At 43.5% G+C, this 17,953-nt stretch overlaps 1 protein-coding gene across 5 annotated transcripts in view; it reads left to right on the forward strand.

The window, feature by feature from the left end:
• The window catches only part of ARHGEF3 (Rho guanine nucleotide exchange factor 3), a 312,008-nt gene that overhangs the window by 82,901 nt on the left and 211,154 nt on the right, over window positions 1-17,953 (forward strand). The window lies entirely within an intron of this gene.

Raw genomic sequence — 17,953 nt, forward strand, 5'->3', positions numbered from 1 at the left:
AAAATAATCTTGTGTTGTCAGCATTAAATAGGCGATCGCGTGTTAGGTTCTTATCTCCTGATGGATGACTTCTGTTGGAGGTGGTGGTGTACTAGCCGGTGTCAAGTTCAGAACACCTAATGTGTATTGTGTGCCTCACATGCAGCCACTACAGTGCATGACAGACGCTGTTCCTAGCTCCCCTCAGTACATCAGCTCAGCTAGAAAATGTGAGTATTCATGTCAGCTCAGGAGGGTACTATTATTATCATTTCACTGATGAACAAACAGAGAGGTAAGTGACTTGCCTAAAGTCACAGAGCCAGTGAGTGGTAGATAAGTGATTTGAAACCCAGGCAGCTGGCTCTAGAGTTCTTGTTCTTAACCACTACTCTATACAGTCTCCATGAAATAATAAGAGCTGTTCAGAGCACTTCCCATAGGTCAGGAAACATTCCAGGCATTTTCTATAGATTGATTCATTTAATCTTCACAAAAAACCCTCTGAAGCGGTTGCTATTTTTCTACCAATTTTATAGTGAGGAAACTGCTAGAAAGGGGTGAGAATGTGGCTGAGTGGAGTTCACATCCTCATGAGCTGGATGATGTAAGACAGAGAGGCTGATGTCTATGAGCCTCGGGGTGGCTGCGGGCTAAGAAGGGATTGATGATAAGAATCGCCTGGAGACCTGGCGGGGTGAGACCTTCTCAGAAGGTGGTGGTTTAATTATTAGTGAGAGGGCTTTACTCACAGACCCCAGCTTTGTTCTTGTCTCCTGGTAGCTGGGGCAGGGCGGTGAGCTCCTGGCTTCTTAGGGGGAAGAGGAATTTAAAGAAGTGTCCCCACCCCCGGCGTGGGCCTGCTGTGGACTAGGGCACAGCTTGGCCCCACCACAGAGGCTGTGCTGGGCCTTGAAGGTGACAGTTCTGCCCTTGGGGAAGTGAATACACTGTGAACCTGTCCCAGCCACGTGGGGGCAAGCCGTCTAATAAGCCTGGGTCTCAGTCTCCTTGGGCTTTCCTGGTGGCTCAGAGGGTAAAGCGTCTGCCTGCAGTGCGGCAGACCTGGGTTCGATCCCTGGGTCGGGAAGATTCCCTGGAGAAGGAAATGGCCACCCACTCCAGTACTCTTGCCTGGAGAATCCCATGGACGGAGGAGCCTGGTAGGCTACAATCCACGGGGTCACAAAGAGTCGGACACGACTGAGTGACTTCACTTTCACTTCAGTCTCCTTAGATGCAAAACCAAGTGTGTCTGGGATCAAAGCATGTGATTAAAAGCACCCAATGCAGAAACTTTATATTTTCACCATGTGGAATAAGCAAGTCTTGTGGCCTTTATTTTACACACTGAACCTGTGGAACTTTGCCAGACACCTTCTCAGCAGCCAGTCCCTCTTGTCAGCTATGTGAGCTGTGCTGTTTCTCCCTCCAAAACAACAGTGGGAGCTATATTCTGGTTGTTGAGCCCAAGTTTGTGGGTTTTTTTTTTTTTTTTCTTTTTTGGTCTAAGTAATTATTGTAAGCATGAAGTTCTGGGTCATTGTAAGGTTCTTGGAAAATGCTGCCAAAGTATCCTGTGGAAACATTATACCAATTTATTCATTCATCATTGTGAGGCAAAATGTCTGCTTCTCTGCATTCTTGCCCACACTGGTTATGAGCATGTCAAATCTGCCGATTTGAAAGGCAAATGTGCTCTTTATTTAGATTTCCATTTTGATAGTTACTAAGGAGGGTAACATCTGCTGGATCATCGAAAAAGCAAGAGAGTTCCAGAAAAATATCTATTTCTGATTTATTGACTATGCCAAAGCCTTTGACTGTGTGGATCACGATAAACTGTGGAAAATTCCGAAAGAAATGGGAATACCAGACCACCTGACCTGCCTCTTGAGAAACCTGTATGCAGGTCAGGAAGCAATAGTTAGAACTGGACATGGAACAACAGACTGGTTCCAAATAGGAAAAGGAGAACATCAAGGCTGTATATTGTCACCCTGCTTATTTAACTTCTATGCAGAGTACATCATGAGAAACACTGGGCTGGAAGAAGCACAAGCTGGAATCAAGATTGCCGGGAGAAATATCAATAACCTCAGAAATGCAGATGACACCACCCTTATGGCAGAAAGTGAAGAGGAACTAAAAAGCCTCTTGATGAAAGTGAAAGATGAGAGTTAAAAAGTTGGCTCAAAGCTCAACATTCAGAAAACGAAGATCATGGCATCTGGTCCCATCACTTCATGGCAAATAGATGGGGAAACAGTGGAAACAGTGTCAGACTTTATTTTTGGGGGCTCCAAAATCACTGCAGATGGTGATTGCAGCCATGAAATGAAAAGACTCTTAACTCCTTGGAAGGAAAGTTATGACCAACCTAGATAGTATATTGAAAAGCAGAGACATTACTTTGCCAACAAAGGTCCGTCTAGTCAAGGCTATGGTTTTTCCATTGGTCATGTATGGATGTGAGAGGTGGACTGTGAAGAAAGCTGAGCTCTGAAGAATTGACGCTTTTGAACTGTGGTGTTGGAGAAGACTCTTGAGAGTCCCTTGGACTGCAAGGAGATCCAACCAGTCCATTCTAAAGGAGATCAGTCCTAGGTGTTCATTGGAAGGACTGACGCTGAGGCTGAAACTCCAGTACTTTGGCCACTCATGCGAAGAGTTGACTCATTGGAAAAGACCCTGATGCTGGGAGGGATTGGGGGCAGGAGGAGAAGGGGATGACAGAGGATGAAATGGCTGGATGGCATCACCGACTCGATGAACATGAGTTTGAGTGAACTCTGGGAGTTGGTGATGGACAGGGAGGCCTGGCGAGCTGCGATTCATGGGGTCGCAAAGAGTCGGACATGACTGAACTGAACTGAAGGAGGGTAAACATTTTTTTGTTTATTGGCTGTGTGGATTTCTTCTTTGGTGAACTGTCTATGTTATGGCAAAACATTTTAGTGTTCTTTTATTAAAACTATTTTCTGATTACAGAATTCACTTATGCATATCCTGAAAGTTCAGATCGTGTAGGAATGTGTAGCATTGCAAGTGCAGGTTCCCAGGATCAAACCTAACCCCAAGAAATGACCACAGATGACAGTGTGAACCTTATGTTTCTTGTGATTTTCTAGACATTTCTGAATGCCCTCATTTCACCTTAAAGATTTACAAAGGTTCAAAAAAAGGTCTTTTGCTGAGTGGCATTTTTATTGAATAAAAGTAGCAGATTTATTTTGATAAATTGATTTTTTCTGAGAAGCCATGCAGCCTAGTGGAGGGGAGCATACTGAATTCGGGGTCCCCACTGACTGCTCTCATGTCTCCCTGTGCTCAGCTGGGTGTGTGCAGTCTGTGGGCCTGTCCAGCCCTGGGATCAGTGCCCATGAGCTGCCCAGAGGAGCACTTTCTGTTTTGAATGTCAGGCTGCTGATCTGTCAAGGCGGCAGCAAGAGGATGAGGGCTCCTGACCTCTCTCAGCATCAGCACCGGGCCAGTGCATGGTGACAGTAGTTGACAGTAGTCATCGGTAACAGCCAGCATCTCCCCTGCATGGCCTTTACATGCTCCAGTCTGCTTAGACCTCACAGCAACTCTGTGCAGTGTAAAATCTAATATTATCCCTGGTTTTCACACATAAGACAGGTTCCTAGAGACCACATCATTTGCTGAGGATCCCCAGAAAGCAAGGGCCAGAGAGCCAGAACTCAGACCTAGCCCTGCCAAGCACTGAAGCTCCTCGGGAGGTTAGCCACTTGCTCTGCAGCTCTGGATAGCCTCATGAATCCCACCTCCCTGTCCACCTTCATACATATTAGTCTGGTCCAGATGTATCCAGGGACCTGAGGAACCCCCAGGAGGTTATCATTTTGGTAAAGTCTTGAGCAAGTTGGAAGCAGGTAGAAAGATGAACTCAGGAGCTGCATCCCTGAATCAGGGCTCCGGAGCAAAGATGGGGAGAGCACCTGTGCCTGGGTGGCAGGATGCGGTTGTCATGGCAGCAGCTATGGTAGCGCTGATGCAAGTGCTGGCCCTGTTCCCACTGGAGACCAGCTGGTGAGCTGGAAGATGAGGTGCCCAAGAGAATGGGCTGGACCATCTTTGATAGAAATAATTGATAAATAGCACATAACTGATCAACATGGTTAATTTTTCTCTCCCAGTTTATGGCTTTTGTGGATTAGGTGGCCAGAAAATTCTTTTTTTTTTTTTTCCAGAAAATTCTTAGGCAGTTTGGTGGGACTCTGGCTGAGAGCAGGCATCCTGGAATCAGGCTGTCTGTCCCTGACCTCTAACTCTGGGGCATTTCCAAGGCTAAGTTCTCAGTGCCTCAGCCTTCTCTTCTGTTATGGCCCTTATTTCTGTTAGAGCCCCCATGAAAATGAAATGAATTAAGCCACAGAAAAGGCACAGCAGCGGTATTACTATTATTCTTATTATTAAATTGGTAATAATAGTTCCCACTTTTACTCAGAATTCCCTTCCTCTGAGTAATTCTCTTACTCAGAATTCTCCCCTCTTACTCAGAATTTTGGGGGTGGCTTGCTGTGTGTCATATGATGAAATTATCTCAGTTTGAACGGTGCCCTTAGCATCACCTCTTTTCTGCACATACGCTGCAGCAAGTCTGATGTGGTCCCACCCCCTGCCATATTTCACTGACAGTTTGGGAATAAACATGTTTTAATGTGTGGCCCCAGTCAGTGCCAAAAACAGCATTTATGGAGCTTCTAATTACCTTGGAGACTGTGGTAGGTCCTATATTAGAGAGTCAATAAACTGCTTTAAGTGATGCTGGCTAATTTAAGAATTTTGGGGTGTTTTTGGAGTTGGAATCAACAGAACATTTGTTAGAGATGCTCAATTCTGAAGACTAATTTTAAAGGTTGCGATTTTCAATTTGGAAAATTGGACCACCTGCATACTGATTTATTAGCATTTGATCAATATATTACTAAAAGAAAAAAACTGTGAGGACTTCCTTTTGCTCTTCTCTAGGCAAAAAGCCCTTGTGGAGCCTCTGTCAGAGAGGAACTGGTAAACTATGGTGTCTGTAAATATAATTTTTGAGTTGGAGCTTTCCAAGATTTGAAAAACACGAATTTATCCCCCTCCTTTTTGTTTCTGGTTTGTGTATAGCTAATTAGAACAATTCTAAAGGCTTTTCTTAATTTTGTTAAGACAAAAATTGGATAGTTCAAGGTGATTTTTTAAAACATGTCTTCTAAGGATTATTTGATCCAAATCCATTTAAAACATTAAGAAAATTCAGCCATTAACTTTTTTTTTTTTTTTTAGAATGTTAACATTGTACTCCATTTGTTTTTTTCATTCTCTCTCACCATCCTAAAGAGAGGAAGGATTGATGCTTAGATATTCTTTATTTATTAGCTGCACTTGGCTTTTTTTCTGTGCCTGGGCTTTCTCTAGTTGCCGTGAGTAGGGGCTACTCTCTAGATGCAGTGCGGTGGCTTCTCTCGTTGCAGAGCACAAGGCTCTCGGGCTTCAGTAGTTACAGCTTGCGGGCCTTAGAGCTCGGGCTCAGTAGTTGTGTTGCATGGGCTTAGTTGGGATCTTAACCAGTCCAGGGATTGAACCCTGGTCCCCTGCATTGGTAGGCGGATTCTTATCCACTGTACCACCAAGGAAGTCCAGCCACTAACTTTTTCAAGCTGCAACTATTTTTTTAATCAAAGCATAATGTGCACACAGTAAAGTGTACCAATTTGAATGGATTTTTACTTGCAGATGTAGAAAAACTGGTAAGACTAATCTCTGATTATTTATTATCATTATTTAAGATTAATTGCATTTCACAGAAAGAGGAACCAACCCTGTAACACTGGCTCTGGGTCTGGTACGTAGTAAGCATCTTAGTTCCCATCTCCTTTCCTCTGTTGTCACTGGTTCTGCGGTGGTTTTCACATCCGTTTCTCTGTCCAGGTTTTCTGGAAGCAGGCTGCCTGGGTTTGAATCCTAGCTCTGCACCTCCTGGTTGTGTGATTTGGGGCAAGTCACTTAACCTCTCTGAGCTTCGTTTTCCTCATCTATGAAGTGGGGATAATAGCAATGCCTACTTGTAAAATCGTTTTGAGGACTAAATGAGTTAATATTTATTAAGTACTGAGTATAGTGGTACATAGTAAGTGTTAAAAAAAATAAATAAACCTTTAAAAGTGTCATTTTCATGACAGAGAAGTTGAGTATTCTCCTGGTCCATAAGGCAGAGGTCAATGGTGTTGATAAAGTGGGGTGACCGAGACCTGATTCCACATCCTTGGAGTTGCGGGCCATTGACTCATCAGTGGAGAGCTCCAGTTTCTTATTTCAGATGAGGGGTCGGGGTCAGTGCTCTCACTGTTGGCTCATTGGAAGGTAAGGCGCGTACAAGGAGTCCTGGTTAGAAAAACACACGCTCGGGAAAGAACAGGCTCTCCCCAGGCAAAACTTTAGAAAAACAACAATCTGCTGCTCCTTGATTAAAGGGTAGAAAGCTAATTATCCTTTCCGGAGGGACGTGAAGCCGCTCTCTGCCGGGCTGTGACCTGGAGAGGCAGGATGTGGATTGCCTTAGGAGGTAATGAAGCCTTTCCCGTTGACAGTGTGCCATCATTCAGACGGTCACAGGCGGGAAGAGGGAGAACCAGCCCCGTGCTTTTAAAAGCAGCCCCCAGACGCTTTAGAAACAGCATTTGCAGGTCAGTGCTCAGAGCATATGAAAAAATAATTTTCTTCAATTGGATTTCCGAAAGACCTTTGTTACAAAGCGTCCCTTCAAAAATATCCTGTAATTTCTGCTAACTAGACTAGCTCATAATTAGCTCGACTATTTGAAATTTAGCACTGCCAATGAGAAGTCATCCATGCAACGATGATGCGGGTCAGGATGCCAACAAGGGGTAACCAGGAAACGTTATTTTTGTGCTGAGTAAATGCCAAGAAGTATTAAGTCTAGTTTCTTCAGTCAAAGGAGGAGACGGTGATTCCATCTTGGACATTTGTGTATGTGTTTTCTCACTGTCTTCCATACCATCCTGTTAGGAATAGGAAGTTCCTGTTGACCTGTACTCTTTGGCCAGAGATGTCAAGAAAGTTCAAAGAAGTCTTACAAATATTTTTTGAGCATCTTCCATGTGCCAGAGGCTGGGGATGAGGCATTAAAAAGACAGGAGTGCCTGTCCTCAGGGAGCTTACACTTTTTATTTTTCTTTTTTAAGTTTCCAGTATCACTGTTTTTATAGCATTTTAGTTGAGACATTAAAATGTCTTGTCAGGGATCCCAATGGGACAGCCATGCCTTTTTAAATCTTTTAATGCTTATAACTGAATTATTTGTGCATAGGGACCAAAAGTGTTTATTTTTTAATCTGTTTATTTTTAATTGGAGGGTAATTACCTTACAATATTGTGTTGGTTTCTGCCATACATCAACATGGATCAGCCATAAGTATACATATGTCCCCTCCCTCTTGAACCTCCCTCCCACCTCCCAGCCCATTCCACCCCTCTAGGTTGTCACAGAGCACCAGGTGTGAGGGGAGCTCACATTTTAATGACTCAGTGGACTAGCCAATACCTAAGATCCTTGTCAATTTGTATTTTCTATGAATAATGCTTCTGGGTAATCTGCAGACATATCCCTCTCAGCTCTTGTCCCCCCAGCTCCGCTTACTTCCTTGATTTATCAAGTCAGCAGGGATTTCTGCTTTGCCAAATTCAGTGAGCATTTCTCCTTCCCATTCATAATGACATAGTAGAGCACCCCTTCCCCTAAACACTTTCTTCTCTGGCCTCTGGGATGCCCCCACTCACTTTGTCAGGACTCCTCTTCTGTCTGAAGGCTGATGACTCTTGAATACAGTCTCCAGTTCCTTAAATTCAGCTGCAGATTCCACATCTCTATTTAGAGGCCCGTACCAAAACACTTGCCATATTTCAAATGCAGTAATGTCCGCTCTTGATTTTTGTCCCCAAAACTGCTGCTCTGATAAGTCTTCCTCACCTTCGCAGTTGCTCAGCCTAAAATTCTTAGAGCATCCTTTATTTCTTTTTTATTTCACTCCCTGTGTCAACCCAACAGCAAATCCTGTTACCCTACCTTCAAATATGTACATAATTCTAGCACTGCTCACCAACCCCACTGCTACCATCTTGGTCCAGGTCCCTGTTGCCCTCATCTGGGCCACCCTCTCCTTCTCCCTGCCCTTTGTCCTGTCTCTCTAGCTATTATCTCCATGCAGCATTGAGAACAGTCCTTTTAAAACTTAGACCATATTTCCTCTCTGTTTAGAATCCTTTGTGGCTTCCCAGCTCACCCAGAATGAAAATCCAAAAGACCTGGCCTTCTAGTTCATCACCCAGAAGGAAGATAACTCTTAAAGTGGACCTTTTGTGTACCAGGCACAAAGAGCTCTACATATATTAACTCATTTAATCCACACAGTGGCACGTGTTATGAGTGTTCTAACCTCCATTTTACAGAAGGGAGAAGTAGGAACAGAGAGGTTAGGTCACTCGCCCAGTGTCACACAGCTGGTGAATAGCAGAGATGGCTCCAGCATCTGCGCTCTTAACCACTGTGCCCAACTGTCCCTTGATGGCTCCACCTGAGAGTCACTGAAATTTGTCAATAGCAGTCTGTCTTCTGGAAGATTGCACTCATGAAGAATTGTCCTGAAGAGACTAGCTTTGCAGGAAGCTCCAGTGTAAGAAGCAGCACAGCAGAGTGGCTTGTGAGCTGGGAGCAGAAGACAGAAGGGGTAATGCTGCAGAATCTCTGAGCACAGACACCCAGCTGGGGGTGGAGAGTGGGAGGAAGCACAGAAAGCCAGAGGCTGTGGGAATTTTTATCATTGTTGAATAATTCACGTAAATATGTGCCTCAGAAACAGACTAGTAGGGCTGGCTTCTCACAGTCCCAGTAAAACTTCACATCTAAGCCATTTCTGTCAGTTCCCAAGCTGTACAGAATGGTCTCCTGGCTTTTATTTACATATTTCCCTTTTCTGGAATAGTTAATATAGTAGCATTTTACTTTGCATTGTTATTCACGAGCATTTTTTCCATGAGATGTATATCTTTTATTTTGCCTGAAAATTGCAAACAGGGGAGCCTGGCGTGCTGTATTACACGGGGTTGCAAAGAGTTGGACATGACTGAGCAACTGAACAACAACAAGCTTTACTTTCCCCTCATTTTTTAAAAAATTGTGGTAAACTACACACAACGAAGTATTAGCAATGTGAAGTGTTATAGTAATTGAGTGGCATTAAGTGCATTCACAGTATTGTGCACATGTCACCTCATTCTGGACCTTTTTATAAATTACCCTCAAAGGAAACTGTACACGAATTGAGTAGCCATGTCCATTTGCTCACTTACCCTAGCCCCTGGCAACGCTTGTCTGCTGTTTCTGTGGATTTGCCTATTCTGGGTATTCCATGTAAGTGGAATCATACAGTATGTGGCTTTTTGTGTCTGACTCTTTTCACTTTGTATAACGTTTTCAAGATTGTTACATGTTGTAGCATGTATCCGGATTTCATCCTTTTTGTGGTTGAATAATACTCTATTTTATGCATGTATATCACATTTTGTTTATCTATTTTCATTATTTGATCAAAATTTTATATATTTTCAGTATGGTTACTAGAGTATCAGCTATGTGCTAGACACTGCTTCATCCTGTATGCTGAATATATAAAGAACCTTTACATATCAATAACAGAAATGAGAATCCCTTTATATAAGTGAGTAAATAAGCCTGAACAAACGTTTCACAAAAGGGGAATTATAAATATAATAATTTCATGAGTTTAAAAATCATTTCAGTCTCTTCTTTTTAGTTAATTCTGGAATTAGTTTGGTTAGAGCAATTCTTAATTATTTAGCAACAGATCATAAACATTAGTTTGAGATATGCTCCATTTGGGAAAGAATTTCATTTGTTGCTCCATTCAAGTAGACATGTGACCTAAAGATCATCTCCATTGGTTTTTCTAGAGACTATGTCTCTAAAGCCTTTGTAAAAATACTTTGCACCTTTGAATGTTTCTGAATTCAGATGGATACAGATATCTTTTTGGAGAATGTCCCACTTTATGTGGGTCTCAACTTACACATTTTGAGTGGTCACTAACTGCTGAAACATAGAGCAGTGAATTTTCAAAGTTTGAGGGTCTTTGAAACTGTTAAGTGCTGTTTTTCTATAACTGAGCTGTCCAGTAAGGTAGACACATGCCACCTGTCCCTGCTGAGCACTTGAAACATGGCTAGTGCCAATTAAGATGTGCTGCAAGGGTGAAATAGTGGATTTTGAAGATTTGGTATAAGAAATGTAAAATATTTCTAATTTTCTCCTGTTGATTGCATGTTGAACTGATAATACTATCTGGATATATTGGACTCAGGAAACTGTATTATTAAAATTAAACTTACCTGCTTTTCTTTTCTACCATTTTAATGTGACTCATAGAACATTTTAATTTACATATGTTGCCCACATGCTATTTCTATTGAACAATGAGTGCTGTTCTAAAAATAACAGGCGCATGGGTGGAGAATGGGAGAGAAGTCTGAACAGACTTGACTTCTTTGCCTTCAGAATCTTGAAGATGTCCCACGGGGGAGGCTGCAGTGGATCTGTATGCTTCCAGGAGCCTCCCTGTAGGTCTCTGCCTTCACCCTGGATCCCCCTCAGCTATCTTCTCCTCTCTCTAGCCTGATGGATCTTTCTTTTTTAAAATAATGTTTTTGGATTGTAGTTGATTTACAATGTGTCAGTTTCAGGTGCACAGCGAGGTGAATCAGTCATACATACACACATATCCACTCATTTTGTTTGTTTATTCTTAGATTCTTCGGCTATACAGGCTATGCAGAGTGTTGACTAGAGTCCCCTGTGCTCTACAGCCCTTTCTTATTAGTTATCTATTTTATGTAGTGTGTATATGTCAGTCCTGAGTGAGTGAATGAGAGTTGCTCAGTTGTGTCTGACTCTTGTGACCCCACGGACTGTAGCCTGCCAGGCTCCTCTGTCCATGGAATTCTTCAGGCAAGAATACTGGAGTGGGTTGCCATTTCCTCCTCCAGGGAATCTTCCTGACCCAGGGATTGAACACATACCTCCTGCATTGCAGGCAGGTTCTTTACCATCTGAGCCACCAGGGAAGCCTACTATTAAAAGACATTTTTAAGTATAAAGACAGGTCAGCTTAAAAAGTATCAGGAGATACATGCTTCACTTTATCTTATAATCTATAGACAAAACGTAATTAAAATCTGTACACCTTTTCCAAGGAATACCCGAGACAGAAGTAGCAATCAAGTTATAAATGACAACCATCAATCAGATGATATAATTTAGATGAAGCTTATCTCTCTCAAAGAGTTGGGGACAGTCAGTCCTAGTCTTCCAGTTTATCCACAGGGATCTTTCTAAAGGCAATCCTCATCATGTCACTCCTCACTTTACAATTTTAGTAGCACCCCGTTACCCCCAAGCCCAGCTTTTAAGGCTCTGCCTTGGCCACCTGCTCTGCCTCATCTCATGTGTCTCTGCTGCCTCCTCCACCTGTCAGGGCCTTTTTATAAACATCATTATGATTTCCATTATAGGCACAATAGGTTCCCATAGTAATGATTTAAAAATACATAATGTAAACGGTAATGTCCACATTTTGCCGCCTAACCCCCACCCCAGCTATGTCATCAGTCACTGTCAACAGTCAGGTGTGTGCTCTTCCAGGGCCCTCACCCTGCACACACACTGCTGATTCTGTGTGTGTGTGTGTGTGTGTGTGTAAACCTTGATGGGTTTACATGTTGTCTTGTGTCTTATTTCACATATTTTAAGGTTTCTGCTAGTGAGGATTTAGATTTACCTCACTATTCTTAATGGATGCTTGAGATTTTGTTATATAGCTTTGCCGTGATTTATTCCTGTTTATTACTATTTTTAATTCTACAATTTTTCACCCATATAGCAAAATATCAGCTATTATAGTATCCACCTCTGTATCCCCATATAGATTGAATAAGCAGCAACATTTTGCCCTGTTGGCTTCAGAATTTTTATGTGAATAACGGAAACATTCCATGCAGAAAGGAAGCCTTGTGTGTGCTCCACCCAGTCGCTCTCCCCTCTTCATGCCCAGAGGGAAGGAAGCTGCCTTCTGCAGTTGATACAGCCTGTTTAGTCTTACATTTCTACTACATGTGGCCATCAACAGGGTGTTACTTTGTGCATTCCTCAATAGTATCATTACCATATGGGTATCTCCTGTGACTTGAATTTTCATTCTTTTTTTTTTTTTTAAGATTTTTCATTATTATATAATTCTATGTTGTCTTCCATTTGATAAGAATGAATACAGCTAATGGATATAGCTTCATTTAATCCATTTCCTTATTCACAGAATTTGAGTTGTCATACTTTTAATTCCAGTTGTTCAAATGTGTTGTCTCTGCTCCTTAATTCTGGACTCTTTTTTATCTTCTGTGGAACAGCCTGTCTAAGATTGGAATGATCTGTTTTGAAAGTTTTGTAGAATTCATCGATATAACTGTCTGGTCTGGTGCTTTCTTTCATTTTTTTTTTATTAGTTATTGAGGTTTTTAGGTTTTGTATTTCTCCTTGAGATATTTTTGATAGGTTCTATATTTTGAAGGAATGTATGTTTTAAGTTTTCAGATTTAGCAGTGTCAAGGCGTTGTTAGCAGTCTTTTGTCATTAACTTGATGTGTGTCTATAGTGCTGTGCCTCCATCCATAAGAGTATTTGCAGTGTTCTCCCTGCCCCCTTTTAACGTGATCAGTTTTGCCAGTTTTGTCTGTTTGATTAATCTTTTCAAAGATCAGTTTTTTACCTCCTGCACTTTGAACATGCATTTCCTGGGGCCTGGCCTGCAGTTCCCTTGTCTCATCACCTGGCCGAGTCTTTCTTCTAGCTCTGTGGCACTGTGTGGGGGTATAGTAGGTGCTCAGGAAGGAAAGGGAAAGAAATTAATGAGAGTCTATTATACATAAAGAGCTACAGATTCATTCTCAAGGAGAGAAGGCCCTCTTTCAGGGTGTATTCCCAAAAGGACTGTTGTAAAGACGACGTAACTGGTGTTGAGTGATTGAACCAGCTGAGCAATCTGAGGTTCTGTAATTCTTTTTTCCATAATTTATCAGGAAGTAAAAAGCTGGACTTGCAGCCATGGCGTGACTGGAGTGAGACTGAGTGTGAGTCAGTGAGCTACAGAAACAGGTACCAAGTAGTGCCTTTCTACTTATATTTAAGAGAAAGACAAGCCGAAGTGATGAGATGTCCATTTTGCAAACTCTTTCCAGTGGGCTTCTCCAGGAAGACTTGGGTCTTTACTGGGGTAAGTACCTGCCAGTCCATCCTTGATTATATACTCAAAACAGAAACTAAAAAGACATTTAAGTGAAAGAAATCACCACATCTTCAGTGGTCCAACCAGAATAAGAAATACCTGGCTTTAGTTTTTCTTATAAAGTGTAGCTGTTTTCCTAGTAATTCTACAGCTTCTCATGGAGAGAGAGGTAAAACAAAGGAGAAGAAATTCAAGGAAAGTTTTGTTAGCAAGAGGCTCTGGACTGATAGTTAAGATATTAAAATATTTGCAACACATAAAACATGCTGGCAAAGGTGGTAATCTTTGAAAAGGAAGAGGAGAGTGGGAAACCAGGAAATATCAGTAGAAAGGCAGGGCTCTTTTCACAGTTACATTATGTTCATATTTATGACCATGTTATTGTCACCTAACAAAATATTCATAGCATGTTAAAGCCTTTGTTTTATTTTACTTACATTACACAATTTGTAAGACTGAGTTGTAAATTTCATTGTCTCTCTGGCAGGAGCCTTGCCAATGAAAATGGCAAGTGATATCTTCCTTACTGGTTATGTTGACTCAATAATAATAACAGCAAGTTTGAACAGCTATTAAATATCAGACTCTCTGCTAACATTTGTATAATACATTGTTATTTTAAATCAACTATTTTTATTCCCTTATATAGCACATTAATTTTTCATTTTTATACAAAGAGATTATTATCCCCATTTTTCAGATGAGAAGATAGAGGCTCAGGGGGAGTAGAAAGTAGGTGGCCTGGCTGAAGTCCTCCAGCAAGAAAGGGAGGGAGGCACTCTTGGAGCCCCAGGTCTGAGCACCAGACTTCGGCCCCCACGGAGCCGGCGGCAGCAGCAGCCAGACTCCCAGGCACTTGGGAGATGCTGTGGGTGCAGTCATCATTCTCTGCTGGTGGGAGAGAGTCACGTTTGTTTAACGTGGTGGGAAAATGCGTTCTGTTTCTAGCCCTGAGGCCCGTCACTCCTGACCTTATTCTGATTCCAGCCACGCACACTCCTGAATCTGAGATCTTTCCCTAGGTGCACCTTGACTCATGACTGTTCACTCTTACCTTGGGCATTTCTGTATCTACTGTGAGCTCTCCCTAGTGTGGAGAGTTTATAACTTTTCTTTCCAGTCTTTCCTAAGATTGTAACCTCCTTCCAGTCAAGAATCTGCGCCTCCCGTCTCTGCAGTCTCTATCCTGCCGCTCGCCCAGCCCTGGCTCACATCACCCCCTCCCTCTGTGGAGGGTGGAGGTGATCCCTGGTCAGCACTGCCCTCCTGACATCCGAGGGTGGGCTGTGCTTCCTAACCACGTGTGCACGTGCCGTGCACAGACCTGGGTCACTTAGGGGCCTGAGGACCCCGTATACAGAGAACTCCCCGCAGTGCAGCTTGGATCTGAGAAGCCTGTAAAACCAAGTGCCATTTTCTCCCTTGGACTTTTGCTGACAGTGCAAAGAAGTTGCCTGTAAAACAAAAGAAACATACCCAGGACATGCCCCTTCTGTGGTGCCCATCTGGCCTTGACTGGCTTCTGAGATGCTGTCCTTCATGCTTGCCAGTTCCCCTGGGCTTCCTAAAGGAGCCTTCTCAGGAGGGTGCCTTTTACTCCCCGAAGCCATCTTTTGAGGCCATGTGGGTGGTAGTGTTTGGCTGGAGAGAAGGAAACTATCAGGGGACTCTTGATGCCAGATGAGATTGTTAAAAGGGACTGCAGCCAAGGTGAATGATCTGGAAGCTTGGCTGGTGGTGGAATGCAGGGGTTGGGGAAGCAGCATTTGGAGACAGCTGTCTTCTAGATAGGTTTCCTGGCACTTTCCCCAGCCAGTGGGGGTGTGATCACGTTGCCCAAAAGTCTGGACTGATGGACTTGCTCTGATGCATTGTCTTTGTCTATGAGGCCTCTTAATGTGAGGCCCCACTAAACCGCTGCCCTCCCACAAGGAACCCCCAGGCTGCATTCTTCCAAATGCGTGGAAGCCCTCTTTGGTGGGGCTTCTGTCTGTTTGAGAGGGGCTACATTCCCTGAATCTGGAGTCCGGGACATCTGGGTATGAATCCCACTTTGGCCACCTACCAGCTATGTGACTTCTGGCGTCTGGTTTAGCCTCTCTGGACCTCAGTTTACCCTGTCTGTTAAAATGTGATAATGGTAATATCCCCATTATGCCATAATAATATACAATATTATATGAAAACATATTATGATACGAAGTTACCATTATTGTATATTTAAATGTATGTAGTGTTCTTGCCTGGAGAATCCCAGGGACAAGGGAGCCTGGTGAGCTGCCATCTCTGGGGTCGCACAGAGTCGGACACGACTGAAGTGATTCAGCAGCAGCAGCAGCAAGGCCATACATGTAAATGTATAAAATACGATAATATGTAGTGCCATTGTGATGTATTAACATTACAGTATAGCAGAGCAGAAGAACCCGTCTTCCTGTTATTCTAAGATTTAGATTATGTAGGCAGAATACTTAGAACAGTCCCTGGCACAGCATGTAACTCCGTCACTGTTAATTATCATGACTGTCATTTTCTGTGGACTGCAGCGTGTGAAACAGGGACATACTGATTCAGAATGTTCTGGTATATGTTGTTGCTTTGGAAGCAGTGAAGCTCATCGGGTAATTAGAAGAGCAAAGCCCAATTATAACCTGGGAGGAGAGGGAACGGTAACCAGGGAGAAGTACTGTTCAGTTCTAAGTTTGTTTGTGTGTGTGCTTTTTTATTTAAGGGAGAAATATCTTTTCAGAAAAGCTGAGACCAACATGGTACCTAATAAGAGAAGAGTATTAAATCTAAATAACCGCCCACATTTGCTCTGTTTGTCTTGCGAGGTTATTAGCCTGGGTTTCCATTGTATGCGTGGGTAAGGAGGAGGGTGAGACAGAAGAAGGGGGTTAGATGCAAAGACACGTCGGGCGGGAGTTCCCATCTGTTTCAGCCCGTTGTCCCAGCTCTGCTGTGGGCACTGGGCGGACATCTGCTGAGAACTTAGAAGTGACAACACTGGAGTCAGAGCCCTCCTCTCGTCTTGGCTCTGTGTGCTGGGTATTATCTCTCCTGGTTTGCACATAAGAATATGAAAGCTCAAGAGCTTCAACCTCGGGCTCAGGGTCACACAGCTAATAAAATGCTGTGGGATTTGAGATCACACACTTGAGACCAGAATCCTGATTTCACCTGTGTGATGAGAGTCAAGTCACTTAATATTTTTTTAGGTCCCTGTTTTCTTATTTATGAAGTGGGTCCAACAGTGAACCCCAGCTCCCAGTGGAGAGTAGTGACTATAACTGCTCAGCATAAGCTGTTTTAAGTTCTCAGTGCCTGTCAGCTGCTGCTGTTATTATAATTACCTTGTGTTTTGTTTGTTTATGTCTTTTGCCTGATTCAAGGGGTGGACATGATGCGTTCTGGTATGGTAGAGCCAGCCCAGGTTTTTATCAGGCCTGACATTCTGCAGAGCCTGTGCTGTGGTCACCACAAGCATCCTGCCTTGCGTTCCTGCTCACTGTGGCAGGGAGGTCAAAGAAGAGGGGTGAGTATCATGTGAAAAACCAGCACCACCGCCCTTCAGCACATCAGTGACTAACCCTCAGGGCAAGTCCAAGGGGACCTCCTTCAGGGATGCTTTTCAGTGAAGTGGTACTTCAAGCAAACACAGCATTTGACTATTCATATAGACAGATATAGCATTTTGGGGAGGAGTCATCTATCTGCTGCTGCTACTGCTAAGTCGCTTCAGTTGTGTCCAACTCTGTGCGACCCCATAGACGGCAGCCCACCAGGCTCCCCCATCCCTGGTATTTTCCAGGCGAGAACAGTGGAGTGGGTTGCCATTTCCTTCTCCAATGCATGAAAGTGGAAAATGAAGTCGCTCAGTTGTGTCCGCCGCTCCATAAAAACGTCATAATACATGTTCCTGTGGGTATGTTGCAGTCACAAAATTAAATTCACTTTACAAGACAGAAGTAAGGCATTCCTGGCGTGTCTGCGGCCTCCCAGCCCCCTTCCCGCATCTTTCCTCTTTTGTACCGTTTACCTGCCACTTGTGTGGACCCGACTTGAACCTGCCTCTGTTGCATCTAGGGAGATTGATTAGTGCGGAGAGATTAATAGGCAAGGAAGCCAGTTCTGACTTGTCAGGCAGCAGCTGCTTAACAGTTGCCCTGTCAACCGTCCCTTTAGAAGTCCAGGGAGCCCAAGTGTGGCCTACGTGGAGGAGCAGGGACTCCCCAGCGCGCGAGCAGCAAGGGAGGGTTCCTGGCTGCGCCCGAAGCTACACACATCACCTGGGGGCCTCCCTCTGGGAGCCTCCGTTTGCAAAAAGTAAAGACTGGAGTTTGGTCTGGCTCTATAATTGCATTCAGTTTAGACTTTTGGTTTTCTTTTAAATTTTCCTGTTTTTAAAGGTGAGGGATTGACTTTTCTCTGTGACTTTGGAGCTTTCCTCCCGGGGGCCTGGGAAGGAGTCTAGAGTGTGTTTGGCTGCTCAAGATTGCTGAGCTGTAGAAAACTCCAGCCACCTCACCTTGCCTGGACCATTTCTGCAAGCATCTCTCCTTCTGATGAAACTCCATCTGAAACTGGTGATTTCC

This window comes from Bos javanicus, chromosome 22 (assembly GCF_032452875.1).
Source record: "Bos javanicus breed banteng chromosome 22, ARS-OSU_banteng_1.0, whole genome shotgun sequence".
Taxonomy (NCBI): Eukaryota; Metazoa; Chordata; class Mammalia; order Artiodactyla; family Bovidae; genus Bos; species Bos javanicus.